Source organism: Triturus cristatus, chromosome 6 (genome assembly GCF_964204655.1).
Source record: "Triturus cristatus chromosome 6, aTriCri1.1, whole genome shotgun sequence".
Classification (NCBI taxonomy): Eukaryota; Metazoa; Chordata; class Amphibia; order Caudata; family Salamandridae; genus Triturus; species Triturus cristatus.
Window position 1 is genome coordinate 1,086,010,180 of NC_140589.1, and position 14,979 is coordinate 1,086,025,158.

A 14,979-nucleotide genomic window follows, 5' to 3' on the forward strand; every position below is an offset into this window, starting at 1 on the left:
ACAGCGCATGCACTCTTGCTTGAGAGAGAATTTAAATATAACAAGGGTCTTGAAGCCCACCCATTGGTTAACATTCGTTGGCTTTATAGTGACTCTTATATGCTGCCTTCTGATTGACCAGCGCATGCGGCTTCACTTCCTATTCTTTTGGCTGGAGCATGGACCATATACTGATTGTTTCAGCTTGATTGCTGTCCTTCTGCCAATTGTGCTGTGATTGCAAGATTATTTTTAGTTTTTCTTCTTCCCTTGTTGAATCTCTTGCCATTTGTAAGTATGTTTTAGTATGCCACACACACACTTTGCAAATAATTCCTTTTCTCCTTTAAAATTGATGTTTATGGTGACAACAGATGTCACGTAATCACTTTCTTTACGTGATAGATTTTGTTTTTTGCCAACTGTCCTTTTTTTTTTTCCACACCAGAGATTAACGGATTTGCTCAGAATCACAGGGGTGTTGTGCTGAGACCAAACAGCATGGACAAAGCCAATAGGTTTAATCTATGAAACAATTGGCTCTGCCATTGCCTTTTGTTCACGCTACACAGCATGGGCATTGCAGACTTTGGCAATGATTTGTAGCTATGCTGTATAGTAGCATGGCCGCTGTGCAGCATGGCTAAACATAATGATAAAAGGACTATGATGCACCCAGTGCTGATGACCTTAAAAAAACAAAAGTGCATAAGCCCTGGCTGTATCAGAGCGCTTTTTAGAATTAGTTTTAGCCACACTGCAAAGCATCTGTGCTGCTCTAGAGCATGACTACACAACACTGCCAAAGCCAACAGCTCTCACAGGCAAGACATTGGCTTTGTCAATGCTCGTTTTTATTCTGATGTGTGCTGGAAACAGATTTTAATAGGATCAAAACAAAATCAAGACACTTTACTTGGTAATGCACCAATGATAAATTGTAGGAAGCTGGCTCTGTATATACACTATACCAAAATGAGGTATAGTGTGCACAGAGTCCAGTGGAACCCCCAAAGGTAGCAGAGGAAAAAGTAGATAGCACCTTACTCTCTATTTGTGGTAGTGTGGGCATGCAGTAAGGCTTTATCAGAGGGTGATGTTGATATCACACACTCAAAGACTGAACTCAGACCAATGTGTTTGTATAAATAAATATTATTTAGTTATTTTAGTTCTCGAACCAAGCCAGGCCTGGTTCAGGTAAGTGAAATAATACTTTGCAATACTTATGTAATAAATAACAGTTGAATGCACGTTCAAATGCAGTTGGTTAATTTACAGGCAAGTCAATAATCAGAGTTACTTTTCAGATTACAATACTCATTCCTTCGGGTTTTATTTTTTAAGTTACTTTTGCTAATCAGTGTGATATGCCTAGATATCACAATGAGACATTTCCTAGACAAAAGTTGAGTAATTCACTTTTGGTACATTTGCAGTTTCAGGTTTTCATACAAACCAACTCCAGACTTAAAATAATTTTCAAAGAAAAGCGGTCAATGTAATCTTATGGGAGGAAATGAAGTTATCGGTTTAAAGGTAAGTACTTGTTTGTGGGAGTTGGTAATCTGGGGTTAGAACCAGGGTTCCCCCAGGGTCCAGGATGCACTACGAACACCCTAAGCGGCACTAGGGCGGTCGGGTGCAGAGTGTTGACGCCCAATGTTATCCAGTGGGAGATAGGGTCCTCCGGTTAGTGGCTGCTCACGAGCAGGCCACAAGGATGTGGGAGCAAAGCTCCTGTACTTAAGCTCCGGGCAAGGGGGGGATCCAGTTTAGCCCAAAAGGTGCACCCGCAGCAGCACAGGGGCGGCGAGGTGAAGGGGGCTGTTTTGGCATCTCGGGTGTCCTGTTTTCAATTGGAGTTGCTGGTTTGGGATTTTGGCTGTAGGCTCGGTCCAGGAAGACTTCCAGGAGGAACCAACAGCTGGGCAAGTATGTTGGAAGGCTCTGGGACGTAGATGCACCTCGGGTTCTCTTCTCCAGGGTGCAGAGCGGCTGGATGAAAGAGGGTGTCTTTTGAGGGCCGATTTCACCTTACCGGGCCACTCGCGGTTGGGTGGGTCTCCGTGCAGAGGCTGCAGGCGACATCGTGGAGTCCTGGAAGGGCAACCCACAGTGGACTCGGACTCTGGTGCGCTGGGTGATCTCACTGGGACCAGTGGGCCACTCGAACTCGTGCTGTAGGCAACAGGTGCAGTGGTGGTTCCAGGCATCTGGTTTCTTTACCTTCAGCAGGCACAGAGTGTCTTGGGAGTTTCTTTTGAACAGAGCTGCTGTTCACAGGAGCTACGGTCTTTGTTGAAGGCAGTCAGTCCTCCCAGGGGTTTCAGAGGATCCAGAGGTCGCTTGCTGCAGGACAAGGAGACTATTGGTGCAGGGTCTACGGATGCTGCAGACGGGCCGGTAGGGCTGGGGCCAAATCCGTTCTTCTCTGCAGTCTCCTCTGCTGGGCGTCTACTTTTGTCCTTCTTGTTCGTAGGTTGCGGAACTCTGCCGGAAATCGGCGTTTTAGGTGTCTCGAGGTCAGTAGCCAATGGGCTACTGACCTTAGGGTGACTACACCCTTGGTGTGCTCACCCCACGTGGGGGAGTGGGTACAATCCCTAATCCCGATTGGAGAGTGCCTGCCATCTGCAAGATGGCAGGCACTGATGAGTGGGCTTCACCTTGCCTCCTCCATCGGAGGGTTGGCAGACGTGGGCACACCTTGTGGGCTGTGCTAATGTTTCTCGCCAGGAAACGGCCACTACAACGCAGCCGTTTCCACGCAAACCATAACCACGCATGCATTACAACGCATGCTTGGTACCACGAAAGCCTTTACCACGAATACCTTGACTACGAGATATGTAGTAAAGGCATGGGTCGTAAAGGCTAAAATTAGAAAAAGGGGGATTGGGGGTCTCCCCCCAAAAATAAAAAATAAAAGAGTGGGGGAAAAAAAAAGGGGCTGGGGGAGGGGGTAGGGGGGTCTCCCTCCCCCCAAAAAAACACTCACCTGATGTCATGTCGAGAAGTGCAGGCAATCAGCGTCGTTTTGAGAGGAAACGGAAAGAAAGTTCCACTTCCTCTTTACAACATACGACGTTACCAAGGAAGGTGGAGAGGAGACGACGTGAAGAGGTAAGGGGAATTTTAGTTTAAAAAAATAAATAAATTTTAAAAAAAAGGAGGATTGAGGGTTAAGGCAGGGGTAAATATAAGAAGGATTGGGGGCTGGGGGGGTCACATAAGGGTACAGGGGAGGGGTATAACCTTTACCAAGAGTATGCCCTTACCATGCATAAATTTACAACGAAAATCGTTGTAAAGGAATGTGTGGTAAAGGAATATTCGTGGTAAAGGTTATGCGTTGCAATGGAATGCGTTGTAACGACATACAACCTTTCTCGCCTGTCTTCCAGCCGAAAAGGAAGGGAGACCGGAAGGGGGCCTGCTCCTGATAGCAGGAGAGGATGGGGGTCACGTTACAAAGGCGGCAAGGCCTTTGAAGCACCCCTGCCACAGATGGCTCTTGCTGGCCTGGGGGAGGTGTGAACACCACCGCCCAGGAAAGGCTTTGTTTCTGGGCTCAAGGAGTGAAGGCTCCCACCCCAGGGGTCCAGAAACATGTGTCATGGGGGCAGGCTAGTGTGTACCAGTCAGGGAACCCTCCAGAGGCAAGTCGTTTTTCAGGGGGCATCTCCAAGATGCCCTCTGACTGCGTTTTTCATTAAATCCTGCACTGGCATCAGTGTGGGTTTAATGTGCTGAGAGGTTTGACACCAAACTTACCAGTTTTTAGTAAAGCCATTACGGTGCTTTGGAGTTTGAAATGACAAACTCCAAGCACCATATACTCATAATGGCATTACTGCACTTCCAATGTCTGAGAATTGGTCTAGACACTGTAGGGGGTACAGGGCTCATGCACCTGTACCCTCACCACTGGTATAGTGCACCCAGCTAGAGGGGTGGCTGACCTATGCCAGGGCAGTGGGTTGTAGGCATGGCACACAAGGATGTGTGCCATGAAGACTGTTCACTTAGTTCTGCATCAAAACATGCAGCCGGCAATGGCAGTGTGTGTGTGTATAAAGAGCCACTAAGGGTGGCACAATAAGCGGGTATTTCCGGACTGGGGCGGGGATTGAGAGTAGATTGTTGTATTGCTGTGTAAGAAAACAATAAAAAATGTTTCAACAAAAAAAAAAAAAAAAGGGTGGCACAATAAGTGCTGCAGCCCTTAGAGGCCAACCCTGGCCACAGTGCCCTTGGTACCCATGGTACCTTTTACAAGGGACCTACATGTGGCCAGAGAGGTGCCAATTGGGGGTACAAAGTACAGTTTTGGGAAAGAACACGGGCCCTGGGAACCAGATTGGTAGGGACCCTGGGCACATCAAGTCAAAGTGCATCAGTAGTCTGGCAAAAAGTTGGGGGGTTACAGAAACCCAGCTTCCTAAATAATTATTCACAAAAACCCAATTAGCACAAATAATCATTTGTGTGCTATATAGTATATCAGTAAAACTGTAGTGGCCATTTCAATGGATAAAGAGCTCTCTAACACAACGCACTACCACACTATGCTTTCGTTACATTAAAACAAAAATCGTCCTTCCTTATGTCCATTAAAGGTTGGTGGGTTGTGAAAGTTTGTAATTTAAAAAAAAGTGTTGTTCACCTCTAAAAAGTTTGGGAGTTACAGCTCTAAAGAGCTCTCTTCTCCCATTAATTTCTGGTAAACTTCCTTTCAATAAGTCTAAGTATTCCTTATGCTATTCCATAAGCACCACCTGTTGCTTGCAACCTCAAAATAAATTGCGGTATTAATGCAGACCTCAGGGCAAATTCAACAGGCATGGGCTTTGTATTCTGTAAACCAGTGCCCAAAACAGTAGAAAGGAATTTTACTTGTTAACTCCATGACAAAGACCAAAGGAAGAGGAGTTATATTTTTTAGTAATAAGGTTGAAGTGGTGTTATGGTTTGGTCTTAACGTAGAATAAAATTAAAGTTTACAAACCAAAACAAATTTCTAAAATTCTGAAGTTTATAAGTTACTGTTTATTGTGCTAAATTGTGCTTCCAGCATGCACCATGTATGACCTCACATATTACATCATACATGATAAAAGACATCTTTGATGACAAAATTGATAAGGAATATGCTACTTACCAGTATGCATCTGTTCTTGGCATGTAGAGTTGCAGAGCCACACACTTAGGATAGTAGATCGCCATCTGGTGTTGGGCTTGGATGCTTGCAGGTTGTTGTTGTCTTCGGAAGAAGTCTTTGGTCACGAGATAGGCGACTCCTCCCTTGGACGACAGTGCGCATGGGCATCAACTCCATCGTTAGATTGTTTTTTGCCATGATGGGAAATGATGGAGTTTGTAGAAAAGAGAGAGATGTCCATGTGTGGTGTCTAAGTAAGACAATGCTGGAACAGATATAGGTCCTGGGGAGGAGGGTGGGCGTGTGTGGCTCTGCAGCTCTACATGCCAAGAACAGATGCATACTGGTAAGTAGCATATTCCGTTCGAGGCATATGAACTGCAGATCACACACTTAGGATAGACTATATAGCAGTATCTCCCCTAGCGGTGGTCACCTGTATCGATTGCAGCAATTTGAAATAAAGTTCTAAGGACAGCCTGACCCACAGAAGCTTGTTGCTTCGCCTGTACATCAACACAATAGTGTTTAGTGAAGGTGTGTGTTGTAGACCATGTGGCTGCCTTACAAATAACTTCTAAGGGAATGTTTCCTAAGAATGCCATGGAAGCCCCTATTTTGCGTGTGGAATGCGCTCTAGGGGGAACCGTTAGTGTGCGTTCAGCTTTGTGGTAGCATATTTGGATACATTTAACTATCCACCTAGCTATCCCAGATTTGGAAATGGGGTTGCCTTTATGTGGTGGAGAGAAAGCAGGCAGGATGTATGGGAATGTGGAAGTAGGCATCCTTGAGATCTAGTGTGGCAAAGAAATCGCCTTGTTGCAGTAGTGGGAGCACTTGTTGAAGAGTGATCTTGTGGAAATGATCTGAGTTGATACACAGAATCAGGGGTCTGAGGTCTAGCATTGGTCTTAGAGTCCCGTCCTTTTTGGGGATTAGGAAGTAGAGTGAGTATACTCCTGTACCCTGATGTTCTAAGGGAACTGGTTCTATTGCGTGTTTCTGAAGCAATGAGAGAACCTCTTGTTTGAGGAGTGTAAGATGGTCTGGCGACATGGAACGCTGTTTGGGTGGTATGTGGGGGGGGTCTAGTGGTGAGTTCTAGGCAGTATCCATACTGGATAATTTGTCTTACCCACTTGTCTGTTGTGATGGAGTTCCAGACAGGTAGGAACTGTGTTAGTCGTCCCCCGACCGGAGTGGAATGGTCTGTGGGGAGTGGAGGAAAGTCACTGTTTTGTGGCAGGGGAGGTGCGAGTGTTGTGATTACCTCGACCTCTACCTTTGTTGTTGTTTCCTCTGTATCCGCCTCTAAAATAGCCTCTACTGGGGGATGTTTGCGTAGCGGTTTTGAATGTAGAGGAGGTGTCTGTTCCCATATTTTTGGAGGCTCCTCTATAGAAGGAGCGCCAAAAGGAGCCACGTGGTTGGGGAGACTGTAATGCTCCCATGGACTTAGCAGTCTGTGTCCTTCTTCATTTTTTCCAGGGCAGTGTCTACTGCTGGCCCACAGAGCTGTTCCTGATTGAATGGCTGACTAAGTATGGTAGTTTGTACCTCTGGCTTAAAGCCTGGAATGCGTAGCCCGGCATGTCGAAGTAGCACACTTGTATTAATTGCTCTATAGGCGGTGTCTGCGGCGTCAAGCGCACATTTAATTGCTGCATTTGAAATAAGTTTTCCCTCCTGAATAAGGTCATTTGCCTGGGTTGTATATTGGTCTGGCAGATGTTGTAAGAGAGTCTCTAACTGATCGTAGTGGGCCCTGTCATAGCGTGCTAGTAGGGCCTGGGTGTTGGCAATACACCAATGATTAGCGGCTTGTGCTGCTACTCTTTTGCCAGAGGCTTCTAACAGTTTGGATTCCTTGTCTGTGGGTGGTGTATCTCCTGTGGTTTGGGAGTTGGCGCGTTTCCGAGCATTGGAAACAAACAAAGAATCCAAGGGGAGTTGCCCTTTGATGTAATTAGGATCTTCAGGGGCAGGCCTATATTTCTTTTCGATCCGTGGGTTGAGAACTCTGGCACGAACGGGGTCTTTAAAGACTTCGGGGGCGTGTTTTATGACTCCTTTAATCATGGGAAGAATTTGTACAGACTTTTGAGACTGTTCAAAAGTGTCTAATAAGAAGTCTTCCTCTGGTGCATCTGAGTGCATTGTGACGCCGTGGTATAGTGCGGCTCTATTTAATAATTGGCCAAACCCTAGGTGATCGTCAGGAGGTGATGGTTTTGAGGGATATGGCTGAAGGTCAGGCATGTCTGGTAAAGGGAATGGCCAATCATGCAATGGTGAGGTGTCTGGATCCGTGAACGGATCATGAGGGTCACCCCCACCCCCTAGGTCATCATCATCATCCTGTGGAGGTGGTGTATGTGATGGAGATGGTATAGGTAAGGGTGGTGTAGGCAGAGGGGGTGGGATAGAAGGTAGTATAGGAGAGGAAGGAGGGATAGGAGATGTTGCAGAGTCCTTCCTGTTTACAGGAACTGGGGCAGATGGTGTGTCCAGTTTCCGTTTTTTACATGGCACTGCAGTGACATGTCCAGTCTTGGGGTTGATATAAATCTTTTTCTGCCTGGGATCTGGATGAAAAAGTTCTTGTTCTTCAGGAACAGTCTTTGGTACCGATTTGTTCGGTTCCGATCCAGGCCTTGGTTGATCGGTGGATTGTTTGGCTTTAGGAGGCGTATGAGAGTCCTTAGCCGGTGGTTTCGGTGCGGATGATGGTTTCGGTGCCGATGTCAGTGTCGGAGACGATGGTGTATTTGTAGGCTTGGGAACCTTCGGTGCCGGTTTATCTATCGGCCTTGGTGTTTTCAGGGCCGAAGGCGTTGGAGCCGATTTCAGTGCCGAGCTGTCTTTTGTCTTCGGTGCTGAGGGTGCCGGTTGGACAATGACATGTGGTTTGCTCGGTCCCGAGCTATTTGCAGGCTTATATTTCTTCGGAGCAGAGCCCGGAGGCGGGGCTTCTGAAGTGTGTTTTCGGTCTCGACTGGGGCCAGCAGGCGAAGTCTTGGACCAATGCCTTTGGTTTTGGTGGGGTTGGGGCAGGGGCAGCAGTACAACGTTGCCCAGGAGTGATGGGGTCGTCTGAGACGTCTGCTTCGGAGATGATTTGTAGGTCCTCGGACTCTTCTTCCGGGATATCGGGCCCTCAAAGATTACCTCTGGTTCCGGAGCTGGTCTCTGTTCCATGATGTGTCGTCGGTCCCTTCGATCTCGAATGGTCTTTTTGGATCGAAAGGATGTGCAGGCTGGACAGCTGGACTAGTCATGTTCCGGTGATAGGCACAGGTTGCAGACTTTGTGGTGGTCACTGTGCGGAAATTTTGCTCGACACTGGGGGCATTTTTTGAAAGGCGTCCTTTCCATGAGCCGTAGGCCTCATGGCGTGGATAGGCCCAGCGGCCCGCCTCGACGTCCGGAATCGAGCCGATGAATCGATGTCGAGAATGAAGGTTTTGCGCTTCAAAAAGCTTGGAATTGATATTTCCAACCGGAGCGGAAAAGTTGCATCCAAACCCAATGGCTGAAAAAAACAATCTAACGATGGAGTTGATGCCCATGCGCACTGTCTTCCAAGGGAGGAGTCACCCATCTCGTGACCAAAGACTTCTTCTGAAGACAACAACAACCTGCAAGCATCCGAGCCCAACACCAGATGGCGATCTACTATCCTAAGTGTGTGATCTGCAGCTCATATGCCTCGAACACACAGTTCAGAGTAACTGTGTACCTGTGAGGGAACATAGCATGGGAATAGCATAATCAAGTGAGGTTGTGCATGTAGAAAGCTAAATGGTGCACCATTTGGAAATCAAAGATTGCGGTGCAAGTAGCATTCCATGTTAAACAAGGTAACAGAGTACTCCTCCTGACGTGCATCGTAGAGGTAGGTTTCAAAGTAGGTTGTGGCTTAAAGCTAAAGCCTTTTTTTATATATAGGTTATATATTAGCAAGTAGAACAATCATTATCTGGCTGAATACATCACGACATCTTAAGCATTGTACTGTGTTAGAGTAACATGAAGTGACACAACAGTTATAAGTCACCATGTAGTTCCCACAAGCAGATCGAGACCAAGGCAAATAGACAAATTAGAATTTAACAGCTTTCCTACAAGTTGATTAAAGTTATCCGAGGCATAAACATTTCCCCTTCTAGCACATATAGTATGTAATGGATAAATAATTTACAGCAAGTCTTCACACTCATCTCCTTGCCTACTAAATACATTTGATATGGACCCCAAAAGCCCCTGGAACGACTCTGGGGAGGGAGCAGTTTACTGTATATGTCAGATTGTGTGTCGGAGTATACCATGTCTGTGTGCCAGTCCTCTAAAGTCGGGGGAGGGCCCCTAGCCAAACAAATCACCACACAACATTTGGCAAGAAGCAACCCCATGGCCACAAGTCTCCTAACACTCTTATTCACTGGTTTATCGAAGCTCAGAGCTAGGAACATGGTCAGGTTCTATGGAAAAGCCAGTCATGGTTTCCAACTCGTGGAAGATCTTTTTCCAAAACCTTAGCACATCTGGGCAGTACCATGCAGTGTGTACAAAACCGGCTTATTGCACACGACAATGCTGACATTCCGCAGTGTTGCATAATCCATATCAACAGTCGGCACATGGGCCCCTTCTAAAACGGACTCCCAACTATTTACAACTCAGTCTCCCATTTTGGTTATTCCTAATGCATTTAGGGCTTGTGCTACACCTCTCTCCCTTCCCACCGGGAACCATGAACATCACTCCAGTAGTATATGTGGGGAATATAATAAGGAGCAAGCTTGTTTCACCATTAAGCTATGCCAAACATCGGTTGTGGTGTTTAATGAGTCAAATGTACTGTGGCGTCTCACCGGGTCTCGGAAAAGTGTTTGGGTAGAGTATAAGGATCTGCAGCATCTCTCTCTCTTTCTCTACATATATATAGATTTAAATGTGGCAAATCGTGCAGGCCATGGAGCCAATAGTGAGCTCTGTGCTGCCTTCTATAGTATAGCTCTAGTTCCCGCACATTAAACCCCAACCATGTCCACAGGCAAGGTAAGAATTTCTCACGAAACCCTTGGCTGTTTGCCAGCCCAAACCAACTTGATCATCAGGGAGCGTAAAGCGACAAAGTCCGTGGTAGAACCATTGGAATATTCTGGAACAATAACAGTAATCTGGGGAGTACTACCATCTTCATTAGTTCAATACACCCGAATAAGTATAATGGCAATTTCAACCAGCGATCAACATCTTCTAGTATGTGTATCGCTTTCCCATAGTTATCTGACATAACTATCGCTGGATCAGCATGAATTTCTATGCCCAGGTATCTTACTGAATCAGTTTTACATTGCAGAGGAAACTTTAGGTCCAACTGGGTTATGGAGGGAGTTAGAAGGAAAATAATGAACTTGTCCCAGTGCCCCGAGTATTGGGGAGAGATTTCTCTCCAGGTCGCGAACATACAGCAGTGTGTTGTCTGCGTATGCCGAAATTATGACAGTAACCAGGGAAACGCAACCCCCTATGCCAATGATACTCTCTAAGGGCGCATGCCAAAGGTTCAGCACCAAACGCATATAATAAGGGCGATAAAGGGCAGCCTTGATGAGTACCTCTTGCAATCATGGGAGGGGCCGTGACACAATTGCCTACCCAGACCCTGGCTGCAGGGCCTGTATAGAACAGTAACTAAACGCAGAAACACTTCGCCCACTCCAATCCGACAAAGTCCAACTCTACAGAGTAAAAACGCATTTTCGGCGTCTAAGAAGAGTGCTGCAGCCCTCACTTCCAGGTCAATGCATTGTAGAACACCAAACCATGTTTTACGGTTATATGTGATACTACGACCTGGCACAAATCCAGCCTGCTCCGAGCCAACCACCACTAGCACAATTGGAGCAAGCCTATTCGCCAGGATTTTAGCAAATAATGTGGTGTTAACGTTAAACAGTGACAAGGGTCTGTAAGCAATTATTATGTTGTTTACCTGGCTTTAAGAGTTACAATCAGAGCTTCTTTCATGGAGGGTGGCATCGCATCGGCCTCCACTATCTACTCAAAGCGTGACTAGATGGGGTATTATTAGTTTTTGATAGGTCTTATAGAAGGCCACCGTGAGGCAATCAATGCCAGGTGCTCCTACAACGCGCATGCTTTTAAGTGCAGTACAGACCTTCGAGGGGTCAAGGGGTGCCATAAGATGCTCTCCATGTTCAGTGGTAAGCCAAGTCATGTGTGTAAGTCAGCAATGGCCTCGTCATCTGGGGTAATACATGAACTGTACAGATCAGCATAGTATCTATGGGACCTTTCAGCTATGTGTTCTGTATTGAACCATAGTACATCTTGAACTTCTATAATCACCCCTGCTTCTCTTAGAGTGCATTAAGGCCACCTGAGTGGCACCTGGGTGTTCACCCTCTGCATACACCCTAGCTGTTGCATATTTGCCAAGGTGTTTTACTTCACTATCCACGGTCTAGTGATATTCGTCAAGCTGTATCTTAATGTCGTTTAATAGCTGGGTGCTACTCGTGTGCTGATGTTCTAGCTACATTTGAACGATATCTCTTTCCAAACTCGACAACATGCTTCTCAACGATCTGGGCACTCTAGCAGGATTTGAAAGCGAAACGCCTCTGATGTACACTTTAAAGGCTTCCCAGACTGTAGCAAAGCTATCAACTGCCCCAATATTGTTATTAAAAAAACTCCTCTATAGTTTCCACAATTTCCGCCTTAAAAGCTGAATCTAGTGAATGGTCTGAGTAGGTTCTCGGGAGAGGATCACACTTGGTAACACTGGTAGCCAAGCTTCTAGATAACAACCTAAAATCAATACTGGTATAATGTCATGGCAGCAGAATAATGTGTGAACACTGTACCATTAGAGGAACGATGCCTCCATATATCAAGCAGGCCCAAGTGGTCTGCTATGCCCCAATTGCCCGAGCAGCAGTAGAGGAACGACAAGGGGGTACTTCGAATGATCAGGATCTAAAACACGGCTAAAGTTGCCCCCCCAGATCCGTGGCAAGTCATCCCACTTGAGCAGGTGTGCACTGAGTGTGTGTAATAAAAGTGCGGGTCGTCATAATTGGGGCCATATACACCAACCAGCTACATCGCCAGCCCGACCTTAAAGCAGCGTGCAATTACAAACCTGCCTTCCGGGTCTGCACAGACTTCTTGTAATGTTATGCCAGATCTACTACTAACCCATGCGAACACCACGGGCATGCAAGGTAAAACCCGCCGAGCAATAGTGTCCCTTAAGCCTGCATTGTTAAAATGTCACTGTTTGGGGTCAAATGTGTCTCCTGCAATATAGCTACATCTAGGTTATGTCTCTTGAGGTATGCCACTGCTTTACGAATCTTTCGGTGATCATTTAGGCGCCTCAGATTCCATGTAAGCAACCCGATTCCTTGGGCGGGCATGTTAATCTGTCTCAATTTGTTCTATGTCACCCATACCACTCTGTTGGCTGGCTTGTCATGCTCTATATCCAAAGGTCAAGATATATAAACATTTTTCAATAATAACACAGTAACCCCAACAGGTAACCCACCCACGCTATGCAAACCCAAACATAGCATAGTAGTATTAAATCCCACCCCTGCCCATCCCAACCAATCCACAAGTGGAAAAAACAAAACACTACATGCGGTGGAGCACACATAGGAATGGATGCTACTGGCTAGTCACCTCTGTAGTTGGCTGCCACTCTAAAGCAATGTAATCCTTAAATAGTACATGGATCGCTTAGTTAAAGGTTCGTTGGGAGCACTCCCTTGAACTTCCAAATCCCACATCAGTGGGATAGATTAAAATTCCAGAAGAAAATGTTCCATTATACTCCAAGGAGGGACAGGCTACACAAATCCCCCCCCCCCCCGTTTCAGAAGACATCATGCAGCAGGGGCACAACAAAACACATTGCGGGAACAGTCTTACCAAGTTCTGGAGTCCCAAGACCAAGGTCAAATTGTCCCTGTCAGCTCTCTGGTGAAGTTAAAGAGACGTAGTCCATCCTGCATGCAGGGGTGCCTGTGTATGTGTCCTCGTCCATACTGGCACAGCTTGAAGCCCTCGCAGAATCCCAACGACACCCTTCAACTCGACAGAACTCCAGCCTGGTAGAGACAACAGCTAAAAAATCATTGTTTCTCTGTGTCTAATGATTCATCATCCATGCCGGAGTCAGTTCTGGGGGATCCCCTATGAGAACTAGCATCTGCCCTCAGTTTAAGGACTGGAGAACCTGTTTCGGGTCGTGAAAAAAGGCAGCCTCCCATCATACAGAATCTGTAACTTGGCAGGAAACATCTTACTGTATTCCAGGTGAGGTTAGTGGAGTTCTCTCTTTACTGGAATAAATGAACGGCGAGCTTCTTGTAATTGCGGTGTGAAATCAGGGAATAGCGACAACTCCATGCCCTCATATTTGTATCTTCAACTCTCTTGCCTTCCAGAGAGCAGCATAAAGATCTCTATAGTTCAAATGTTGTGTAATTATTGGGCAAGAATTGGCACCCGGGATCGGCCTAGGTGCAAGCAAGCGGTGAACGCGCTCTACCACAAAAATGTCTGAGAAGGTTTCTCTGCCTAACAGCGCTATTAGGAGTTGTTCTACATATTGTTACATATTGTCTTATTGTCAAGAATTCCTGTCATACAAGGGAAACACGCCCTTATGTAAACAGGAGAGCTGTTACATAACTCAAGGGAAACACGCCCTTATGTAAACAGGAGAGCTGTTGCATAACTCAAGGGAAACACGCCCTTATGTAAACAGGAGAGCTTTTACATAACTCAAGGGAAACACGCCCTTATGTAAACAGGAGAGCTGTTACATAACTCAAGGGAAACACGCCCTTATGTAAACAGGAGAGCTGTTACATAACTCAAGGAAAACACGCCCTATAAAGGGAGGAACCGGGAGGTACAAGGCTGTCGGATATTGTGTTTACACCGACGTACCTGCTTCGTGAAGAGCAGTGTTCCGGAGTGGTGCTCCAGTAAGGCAAGAACAGAGGTAGGTCGAGTCGTTACTCCCTGGGCCGTGTCTTGCCCCATCGTCACCTGTGAAGGACCCGGAAGCTCTACCGGTCAACCATTGAGCTTCGCTTTTTGACTCGGCTGAGTCCAAGCGCAGTGGCGCTTTTGCTGGTTGGAGTAGTAACTCCCAGCCCGACCAGAGACACAGGGACTGCCAGCTGTAACGCACACCAGGAGGTGTTTGCCGCGTTACAGACTCGGAAGTCCACAGGATCGATCGAGCGGCTGCTCTCGGTTCAGTCTTCTTGCTTGTGATTGGGGTATCGGTGACGCATCACCAGGAGGTGACTCCGCGTCCCGGTGCAGTCTGAGGAAGAGGTTGAGCGGCTGCTCCCTTCAGGTAGAGATCCCGGCTGGGTGTTTCCCTGACTCCTCGATTCTCCCCAACACTCTTCGTGCCCCTCACAGCCTACCGATTGGCATTGTCGGCCATTTCATTTCTGCCCTCTGTTGGCATACGCCGGGATCGGCGTATATGCAGAGGACGGTTAGGACCATCCGTGCTGTGGGCTGGTAACGTACTTAGCCTGGAGGATTCCAGTGACTATAACTTTTGTTTGTTCTTTGTATTTTATTTGCCTTCATTAAAAGAACTAACCCTTCACAAGTGGTTGAGTCCTCATTGTCGTGTCTGTTAAACGATCCTGAGACGTTCAGGGCGTTACAAAATATCCGACCTTAATAACACTAACTGTCTCCCGGTCGATAACAGACATGGCAACACTTGATGATGTGCTGGCTGCTTTAGCGGCCATGCA

General features: G+C 46.7%; 1 protein-coding gene across 3 annotated transcripts in view; it reads right to left on the reverse strand.

Moving 5' to 3' along the window:
- The window catches only part of OSGEP (O-sialoglycoprotein endopeptidase), an 871,251-nt gene that overhangs the window by 767,977 nt on the left and 88,295 nt on the right, over positions 1-14,979 (reverse strand). The gene's annotated exons all lie outside the window — the stretch shown is intronic.